Here is an 11,841-nt window from a genome sequence, read left to right on the forward strand (position 1 = left end):
GACACAAACATATTTACACCCAACTAGCTTGAAGTCAGCCATAACCTGAAAGACACAATATTTCGTCCACATGTTCACTATGACAATACGTTTAAGTAAAGTAAGCCCCAGTAACTACGGTAAACATGTTGTGTAGTTATTACCCATGATGTACTATAGAAACATTTGAACATTGATATACGCGGACGTAGCTCTTGCTACGGTATGTGCTTAAGGTTAAAACACCCACTGCTCTCAAAGTGTTAAACAGACGGATCTGACAGAGTATATTTTCTGTCAGATCTTATATGGAGGCGGAGGAGTGTAGCCTTACGCGTACCGGAAGTGCACTAGCAGGTACGCACTACGAGATTCTGGTGAGTTGCACGGGGTTTACGGACCTGGATACCCTTACGAAGAGCGACACAATGTTTGTGCTCTTTTATAAACACTTCGGACAGTGGCGCGAGGTCGGGCGGACTGAAGCCATCAAGAATACGCTAAACCCAAAGGTACAAAATTGGTCGATTGAAAAGTGTACAGACTAGTTTTGTCGGTAGAAACGAAATTGAGGCTTACATGCCAGATTGGGCTCGAACCCACGGCGTCCTTTTCGGTAATCGAACGCCTTACCAACAGTCTTGCCACCGTGGGTTCGAGCCCAATCTGGAATGTAAGCCTCAATTTCGTTCCTAGTGAAAATCCAAATATTGGTTTGGTTAACGCTTTCTAAGCTCGATCATTCTTTTTCGTCGAGAATTTCGGTCGACCCTTCAGCATAAGAACAAAATCATGAAACAGTGTTTCAACGGCAGCCATTGGGATAACTGTAATAACTTGTTTCACAAATGAGTTTTAACGCTGTATATAGCATCGATCATGGGGAATACCACAATTAATAAAACCTATTCGCAGGTGTTATAAACCCTAACCTAAATTAACAAATTACGATGCTGTCTAAATATTTAACATGTTCTAAATTGCGTACAATATATCAGCAAAATAAATATCTCAACCAATAATTTGTTATTACACAATACAGAAAGCTGTCAAAATGAAGTTATTTCTGAGGTTTAACTTTTATTATTAAGTTTTTAGAAATATCGACTTACAATGACATGCACATGCTGTCCGTTTCCAATCTACTCTACATTCATATTTTAGTTTGTTGGATCCTTTGTTTTGGACTTCGATCAGAGCGTGCTGCAGAATTTCATGTTTTCTGTTTACGACATTGATCACAGGTAAACAAACGTTTACTCTTATAAACACCTAGTTACATATATTCGTATATTATTTATTTCTCACTTAAGAAAACATGATTCACATTAAATGTTGAAATATTGTTCAAATTGAAAATTGACAGAGTCCCTTTCATATTAGTTTATTTTCCTATAATTTAGTCTTACTTTCAATAATTGGGCATTACGGTACAACATTGATCACAGGTAAACAAATATTTACTCTTATAAACACAGTATATCTTAAACTCGTATATTTGTTATTCTAAACTTAAGAAAACTTGATTCACATAATATGCAATGTTGAAATATTTGTGATATTTGAGAATTGACACAGTCCATTTCATATTGTTTTATATTCCTATTATGTATTCTGACTGTTTAATACTTGATCACTACTATCTTTCTTTAAAAACATCAACGTTTGGTCAGCTTATTTACACTCGACAAAAACAATCTTGCAACATGGTATATGACTAATAAATATGTCCTGTTTTCTACGTTCGATTTTCTTTTTCTATATTGCATAAAAGGAGATTTTTAGCCAGTTTCTCTGCTACCAATTGGACATGATTGTATGTAAATGACAACACTGGCAGTATCATTTAAATATGATGTACGTGAGGCAAGTAGCCTATAAAGAATACGGTTATTTACAAATCAGTATTTTACGACGTTGAAAACACACTTATTTGTTGGTAATCAGCCATGTTTATACAAAATGCGTATCATTAGACTTTCACTTAACTTTGAATGACACGACGCAGAGCTAGTTGATAATCCATAATGTTAGGGTGGTATTGCATGCTCTTAGCGTCATTGGCTTACAGGAGGTTATCTAGAAATTGACATTGAACCATTTTCAGCCGCCAAAAAGGGTTCGATTAACTTTATCCTTATGTTGCTTACAACCCATTACGATTCAACTAACAATTCATAAATCATACGTTTGCCACCTAAATAACTGACACTTTTTTTCACACTTTACGGTTACGCATTTACCAACTATAATAACACTTGTGACTGATAAATATTTCTTTTAAAAGGCATTGTAAGACGTTGTCGCATGAATTTCTTTGAACGAGTTTGTCTCACCTATTTGCTGACTTGCATTAAGACGGATAAGACGTTTTTCATGCTATAATAGACAAAAACACGCCGGATATTTCTGAACCCACTAAATTTGTTTGGTTTGGTTAAATCGGGATTGGTTGAATGTACTTTATTTTAAAAGATCGTTAGGACATTGCTTTTAAAAACCATTCAAAAATTGGTTACTACGATCATTACTGTCTATGTGTCCACGAACCTGGCCAAAGGAGTGGCGGTTCGGGCGAGCCTAAAACTGTGACGATAAGGTACGATTTATTTATCCCCTGGCTGTTAATGACTGCGTGGAGGAAGGATAAACACCCCTTATATGTGATAAAGTATGCATTAACTATCTTCCCTGACAGGTCCCCGGAGCTCCATCATCACGACTTTGTTGGTTCGGTGGAGTTGTCATCCCTTGATCTCGTCGACCCGGAAGTGGATATCTGCACGCGCTGTAAAACACTCCAAGTACCAGGTTTAACAAATGGATTGCATTCAATTGAAACATTTACGATATTTACTTACCTATGCTGTTTTTCAAATGAAACCTAGAACAATCAGTTGACGAAATATTTGTAAAGACAATTGTTTCATTTTACAATAATCTTAACATGAGTTACATGTGATTAAAAGAAAACGGCTTATTCTTTAGCATGACATTGACCTGATAATTTATATTCATATCATGATTCACATTGACAACAAATGAAAAACAAAGCTTATTTGATGATAGTGTGGATGTATGATATGTTGGAAATGAGAAGATCGATTTTACGTTCTTTTTAAGGTAGCGCGCGAGGTCGTGGGCTTATCAGCATTACGTCTGAGTGCATTCGTGAATGTCGAGGTAAGGTGTCGTTCCATGTCGGTGCACATAAATTAAACAAGAAAGGCAAGCTGATAGGCAAAAAGGTATCCCCACAACACTTTCGTTTGATTTATGTTATGTGCCTTTGAGTATGTTTTTCAATATCAAAATGATGTTTTAAACTGCTCATCCCTGGAATAATAGAGGGAAAGTAAAGTCAACCTCTTTTCATCGTCCTGCAATTATGTTGATATTGACGATAAATATGTGACACAGGCTGCTTAAATGAACCTTGTAACAGTATTCACGTACACGTTAAAACGACATTGACGTGTATAATATAACAAAAAAAAATCATTAAAATTCAGAAACAATATAAAACATATTCAAACATATGACTTGCCAAAATTTAAATGTCAGTTCTTACAACTCATTCCCCTGATGACATCACCCGCATGGGGTGCTTTTTTCGTAATTGATGAAAATGAATTCTTTCAATTCTGTTTCCACGTGTTACAGCCTGACGTGTACCTTGAGATATCCCGCTGTATCGACAATGTGACGTTCCATCCAATCTACCGCACGGACACGGACAAGAAGACACAACATCCCAGGTTTCCTCTTAACTTAAATTGTCCGAAAATCAATTGTATGTTGAGGCAAACTTTGTATTTAAGAATATTGCTATAAAAAATTGGTGGGTGTACTTGCGCGTATTTTGTGTTGTGATGGTATTCAAGAACGAATCGGAAAAAAGCTTATCTTCTGTCGAAAAGAACAAGTGTTTGCAACATAAAAGTCAAGTAGTTAAGATATGAATAAGTTATTAAGCATTTTAAAGACGTAACTTTGTCATATCGGTATCAAACATGAAATGCTGAATTCCTGACATGGCATAGGGTCTTTGAACTCATTAAATTGGGTATGTAATTTACCGGATAGTGTATGTTCCACGTCAGATGGCGTTCTTTCGAGCTTGGGCTACAGCGTGTGTGTAATGGAGATTGTGATCGCCAGCTCGAGCTTGCAGTCTGGCACCACAGGTGAGGGACAAAATCTATTTGTCGTTATTTAAAAAAGCCCGCCCGGTTTTATCCCGATGGCGGGTTTAGTTGAACAATGATCGTGATCGTTAATGTGTTTAAAAACAAAATTGGTCTAAGGTATCCAAATACTTCACCCTATTATTGACTTCGCTTGGAAACGCGATAGGTCTCAATGTCAGGGTCACGTGATCAAAATGGACCATCAACATTATTATTGTAAAATAAGCTATCAAATATGTTTAATAGAAAACAACCTTTATAAACAAACACTCGTATTCACTGATAAAAGATAAAGAAAACATAAAGATACCAAAAAAAACCGTTTAACTTGTACCGTTATATAACACATTTGGGCACATGAAATGGGTTTTTAATAGCTCGTCCTGAAATAAGCAAACCGTACTTAGTTAACCAGAAACTGCTTGTAACCAAAAGTGCATGTATATCTAATTGGTAACACGATTCTTATTACGATAACCACTTAGTATGCCACTTATTAAGTGGAATTCGCAAACCATAATTAAATAACATGTTAATGTTGTACAGCTAAAAATGGTAATAGGTGGCAGTTCTTGGCACTTTCAATCCTGTTATAGCCTGATGATATTTATCTTACCAAAATGTAACGCGAATATTAACTAGTTAGCTAGATAGTTATCGCGAAAATTAAGTAATTAACACGAAACAATTCGCGAACGTTTACAGGGTATCTTATGGCAGTTATATGCCACCATAATATACTTCCTTTTAGTCATGTTTCAAAACCATAAGCGACGTATTTGATGCTGTGCATCAAAATTAGTCTTGATATTTATAGTGAATGCCTTTTGTAGTTGTTTACCAGGAAAAAAGGATTTCTCTACTGTATGAATATCCATCTTATTTAAAAAGATAAGAAAGAGTACGGCATGAATATATTTAATAAATTGTTTGAATATTTTTACGTAATCACATATTGTCAAAAGACATTTGAATTCAGATTCCACAAATATTTCAACAAAAGTCTGATACAATTTTCCTTCATTCAATTAGCTGAACTACTTCACACACAAAACAAATAATTCAGGGATACATATTTTACAACAAAATACTTATTTCTTAAACCTAAAGAAATTTGACTGGGTATGTTAAGGCCCCATCAGTTTATTTCATTGTCGAAGTGACTTAACGTCTTCCTTTTGCTTTTGGTGAGAGATTAAGATATGGAGCATATATCAGGACATACTATCGAAATAAATAACACGTTATAATTTTATTTTGATAAATAGGTTACATAAACGTTTTTGCAAGATTCAAGTCCAAGATGTAAAACTCTTACCCAATGTCGGGTAAAGAAAAAAGGTAAACATAGCATTGCTCTCCCCTGATCAATGCACACTGGCTCTCTTTTGATATGTTTTGCTTACAATTCAGTTATTTTCAAAGTGTCTCTACGTCGTTTTTGATGGCAATCTTAGAGTCATCAAACTTTGACATTTAATTGTATTATTATATAAGATGAAAACGTATGCCCACTAGATTGTATGAACAAGTCGTTAGATAAGGCTCAATTAATGTGAAGTAATTTATCTAACGTTAACTGTAGGCTTTGCGAACTGTTATAACCATCATCAAACTATTACCAAAATGAAATAGAGTTCGTATTTGTTTCACAATTGGTCAACGGCCATATTACAATTTTGCACAAGCAAATGATAACAACACTGCTATTCAGTGAATCAGTTTCAAGAGATATGTTTAGATTTAAATTTATATCTTAAATAAAGCCTGCAAACTTGATAACATGACACAACGCAATCAGCATATTGGGTATAAACTTCCTGGCCATTGTTTTTAATTTAGTTGGTTTACCACAAAACAATGAAATGAAAGGCAAAATATTGAACAGTGAGTCATTATAGTGTTGCATTAAACATATATTTGCGTCTCAATCTGATCTTAGGTTAAAATTCAAACAACAAAAAAATAATTACCAAAGTAACCGAATTTACATAGCTTCGATATGCTTAATTAAACAGCAAAGACATGGCGGGTTTTATTTATCAATACATTTCTTTTCATCAATCGGATTACCTCATAACACATTCAAACATGCATCAATATTTACAGTAACATTAGTTTGTAATGATTTTGTATGTGTAAGGGTCGGTACCTTTGAGTGGTAATATTCATGGAAGGGCGATGGTAACATTATTTACTACATTGGATAGCATCACTCAATAATATAAATATGAAAAGTGTTAATATTTTATTCCATTCAAGTATATGCTATATGTTCTCGTTAAATAACCGTAGTGATGTGTTCTCTTCTTTCCTGAGCATCCATTTAGCACTTCCGGATGAAATAATTATTTGATTAATGTAGCGGTATTTCTATCATATCTGTGGAACCGGTGATTATAAAATTCTGGGCCGACGGGTAGCAACGTTAAGAGATCTAAACTCTATAAAAAAGTAGGTTAGACAAATAATTCAAACAAATTATGTAAACCCTTTTGTATTTGCTGCAACTACTACGGACAAGTATTATTGTTCTGAATGCATGTAACCGAATATGCCGCTCCCTTCTCGATGATAGGGCCAATATATGGAAAGACATTTTTTCCATTATTCCATAAGATGTGTGTTTTCAGTCCGTTATAAGTGTGTGTTAACAATAAAAAATATCGATAGAAAGTGTGAATTATTAAGTAAATTCACCTGCCGTTAACGACCGGCTTATTGTTTTACATACACGCTATCAGGCCCAGCAACGAGTTTTTAATTGTTATTCCCAACTGATTATTTCTGCTGATTTGATTCAGAACTTAAGACTTATATAAACCTTCCATTACGTCGTATGAAATGTACATGGAAATTTTCAACACTTCTTTTCTCTTATACTGAAGGTAAATAGATAGAAGTTGTCATTTCATGACTGTATTCAATGAAGCGTTTTAGCCAAGCCATTTTCACAAAGATTTGAGGATAAAATGAGTTGCCAGAACATATATTTACGTATTATGTTAAAAGTTGATACATTGATAACTCAATAGTTAACCGGTATATTTTCTACAAAACATTTTAATTTGAACTGAACACCGAACAAATGGCGTCCTAGCAACAATGTAACTATCGTTTATTGTTTCGGTCCTGATCGAGCGTATTGTTTGTTTTTTTCCAAGTCACCGCTTATGAAGTCGCACAAGTTTCTGTTGAGGGAGTTATTTTGAACTAAAACTAGTTTTATTTTATTTCATGATTTTTGACAGCTTTAACCTCAAAAGTAACTGATTGTGGGGTTTAATGCATATTTGGAAAAAAACGAATTTAACTAACAGCAATACTTTCTTACATATACAAGCTTAGCACTTTTTACATTCGCAGTCAATCAAAGATCATGTTAAATACTAAAAAAGGAGTTTATATTGAAAGCATAAAATAATAACCTTTCTTTCGAAGAAATGCACACCGACTTAACTTCATGTGCTTCTAACTTTTTTGATTTTCGATTGTGTATGTATTATATTTATAGAAGATATGACCCACATATATTAAAATCCAATATTTCATTTCGTATTTCAGATATTGCATATCGATAAGATTATTGAGTAATTTATATATGATGATTTAAAAATGTATCATTGAAACGAATTAATGCTTAATAAATCATGCTTTTCTTCGTTTTTTAAGTGTTATATTAGGATCCACACATAACACGAATAACTTGAAAGAAGAATAAAGGGTTGTGATCATATCTTTTTTTACTTGAAAAAGAAAAACAGCATTAAAATCACGGTAAGACAGCGTCAAGAGATATGACCTTTAATGATAATGAAAAGCGATTGGCCTCCCTTGAATATAGGGCAACACTTTTTCAAACACATTGTTTTCATTGCCAGTGTCCACCACGAAAGAAAAGCATATTAAGTTATGATTTGAGAAAACCTAGGTTGTAACGCATATGTCACCATGATATTGCAATTGTTTTTAATTTGTAGTTTTTAACCAGCTACCTTCTGTCTTTTATGTTGCTTTTTATCCTCATTACAGGGTAGGTCGTGACTACTCGTTATTGGATTATGTCACAGGAGGAATGAAACTTAACCTTAACGTCGCCATAGACTTTGCGGTATGCAAGTGGCCGCTTCTGGCAAACACAATATAGCACGGGAACCACATTACAATTATAACCACAATATTGGAATTCAAAACGACATTTTAGCGTTCTTTCAAATATAAATTTCTGTAACAGATACTTAGACATGTGCATATATAAAATGTAATTAATATACTGTTGTCCGACATAATTTAATTTATATGTATGTATCACAATGTGCCATTATTTTATTATGTGCTTTCATTCTTTACAATTCATTCCAATTCCGTTATTTACAGCCAGTTTTATTTTCTAAAAATGTGTATACATATACTTCATGCATCCATGTCCCTGTGGCATTCCTATTATATTTAAATATATAAAGTATTGTTCTGTTTCAGGCATCGAACGAAACACCAGAACAGACGATGAGTCTTCACGACGTCTCCGAAAATAAGGTCTACGAGTTATCAAAATGTCTTATTAAAAGTGTATTGATCAGAAAATTATTTAAGAACAAAGTTTAGGGACAAAGTCATGCAAATAGCGGAAGAAATTCTAACACTATTATGAATTTCGATACAGTTTTAATCAATGCTTAACCTTCCCGATATGAATGTATATTGTCCGATAGAAAGCAAATTACATGGAAGTTATAGAGGCGTTAGAAGGAGTTATTTGCCGTTACTGCACAGAAGAGAGAATAGGTATGATGGGATTTGGCGCCAAGATGAAAAAGTCGTCTTTATTAATCACTGTTTTCCACTTTCGAACGATTGGAACAGATTTCACGAATATGGAATTGAGGTAATTAACTAATAAATTATATATGTCAAAAATGTCAAAATTTAGTTGTTCAGTGATCACGGATACAGTCGAGCGATCTTTTTGTATAAGTATCAAACTGAAATGAACACATCTTCCGTTTCTTTTATGCATGTTTGATATTATTGGTGTTGCAATTCATCTTTTTCAAAATCCCGTTTTTTCATAGCCCTTTGCTACGCAGCTTCCCTTAGGACGCCCTAACTAAATAGTTTTGATAGACGTTGACGTACACAGTTATTCGTACGCCGCATCGTAAATCGGATTCACAGAATCAATTAATGTTTTTTTTTTAAATCTTGATTATTTTTTCTAATTACCTCTCAACACCTCATAAAACCCCTTTGTTATCCATGTATCCGTGCGACGCCCCTCACGCACAATTTTGATCGTAGATAACTAGGACAGTCATTTCAATGAATTTTGAATGTTTTCTTTCAAGCTCATGTTTGAACTGTGAAAATTCTGAAGTAGAGAATTAAGCAAGGTTTATATTGTTTTAAATCCTTACTTAATTACTTTTGTCTAGATTTTAAAACCGACATATGCAGGTGGGTAGTTTGAGGAATGCGTATTAATGAGGGGCATGCCAGTTAAATTATTAAGGATTAATATTATTATTTAGCTAATGAGTTGTCGTTTCCGGAGAAGGACTAAAAGGGACCTAGATTGTCAAGCAAAATAACTGACCTAAGGTTAAAACTTTCATTTGATTACACAAGAGCGCCATCAGCCGGTACAAGAAGGCTGTGAAGCAATTACGAATTTCGGGCCCCACGCGACTGAAGCCAGTGATCTCCTTTGCTGAGTCTCTGGCTGTGCGCGAGCCCACACAGGACAGTCAGGTCTACCATGTCCTCCTCGTCATAACGGTTAGATCTAGAGACTTTGTCATATTGTTGCGATAATGTTCCATTCATGTCAATTTGTATATTTTGAATTCAAAACACCTTTCAGAGACATCCGTTAAAGTTTGTAACTGGTGTTAGCACATACTATTCTATTTTTCGAATGTTTCATTTGACATATTGCTGCTCCAACAAAACAATTTAATACATTCATACAAATTCTTTAAAAATGAGGCTTAACATTCAGCCCACTAGACTTAATTCAGAGTCCAAAATGTCAGGGACAGTCTCAAACTATTCCAAAAAGTGTTCTATTATTTTAGGATGGCATTTTGAACGACATAGATGACATTCTTGAACGCCTGACCTCTATAAGCCAATTGCCCTTAACGTTTGTGTTTGCCGGGGTCAGTCTAGCAGACTTTAAGCTCTTGGTAAGTATTGTATAGCGTCGTAGGTTTTTAATGTACTAAAACAATATGACACCGTTGTGTGGTGTTTGAAGTTGGCTAAACGGCAACATTTCAGTTCATTTTAATGTAAAATAGGCCGAAGGTATATATGAAGGAACTGTGTCATTCGTTTTTCGGGAAAAATAAACGATACGTTTGGTCTTATGAAATTGATTTTCTTTTTAAATCTATTTCAAAGGTTTTAGCCTGCGTTATTGTTTTACCTGTTAATGTCGAATTTAATGCAACTCTATCCGATTTAAATAACTTACATTTACCATACTCTATGTAAACGGTTAAACAAAACTTAATACCTGTATTTCAACTTTATATTTTGATCAGGAATGTTTCAGTAAAGATAGCACAGGTTTTGTCGGCCTTAAAAACAGAACGACGTCACTCAGTCGCAAGCATACACATTTCGTCTCATTTTCACGGAAAAACTGACAAAATATTAATCTCGACCGACTGGTATGTATCAGCTTATATCACAAGTTGTGCACTTGTTATCGTGAAAGGTCTTTTACAGCCATATGAAGGGATGAAAATATAACTAATAACACTAAACTATTTTTAATTTACACAAATGTAGGCCCGTGAAACACTAGCAGTTATTTCATCGCAGATCACAGAAAACATGCGACGGAAGGATATCATACCAAACAAGCCAAGTGCAACCAGTTTACCACGGTCACACTCTAGTGCTTCGTTGATCAATACAAGCCAGACCGAGGGTGGAGGACTAAGTAGAAGGGCGGCTTCTAGAGCTTAATACGTCGTAACTCTGTGAGTAACGCCACGGGTCCAAAATGCCCTACTTGTGGCTCGGTGCTTGACAATGGTTTTCGTCAGCTCCTATACAATCATCTGCAGATGTTAAACTATAAGGGTAACTTTGCTGACGGAGGTATGGAATAATAAGCCTACTTAAGTGTTTTTGGTATAAATGCCGGATTTATATTTATCTTTACTCCTATTGCAAATGATATACATAAAACATTATTTCTGTATGTGGTGCCAAACATTTACTATTTTTTGTTTTGTATACTTGTTAAATACAAACATAACAAATAGCGTTACTTTTATTTATACTGCATGTTTTGTTTGTATTTTGGGCTGGAGGCCATATACTATAGATAAACGAATATTGTATTGTTGCATTGTAGTTTAATAAAAATATATCAACATTTACTTATCTAGTCACTTTGTAATAAATATACAAAATAAGGCGTACGCTGTGTTTTTTTGCTAGTTATTGTCTAAAAGTAACGTTCAAAGGATTTGAGTGAATATTGATTGTTCTCTCGGTTTCTGTTTTGAATGTCACTCAGAACGTTTGGCGTTTGCATCTCGAGGTAGTGGAATAAGTTATAAAGGAAATCCAATGATCAAATACAAAACAAAAACTGTTTCACGATTTTTGTTTCCCAAAGCTTGGGTTTTTAAGCTTTCAGGAAGGGATAACGATA

General features: G+C 34.5%; 1 pseudogene; it reads left to right on the forward strand.

Moving 5' to 3' along the window:
• The first annotated feature begins 287 nt into the window (after positions 1–287).
• Positions 288–11,144, forward strand: LOC128237699 (copine-8-like; annotated as a pseudogene).
• Positions 11,145–11,841: the final 697 nt, after the last annotated feature.

Source organism: Mya arenaria, chromosome 6 (genome assembly GCF_026914265.1).
Source record: "Mya arenaria isolate MELC-2E11 chromosome 6, ASM2691426v1".
Lineage (NCBI taxonomy): Eukaryota > Metazoa > Mollusca > Bivalvia > Myida > Myidae > Mya > Mya arenaria.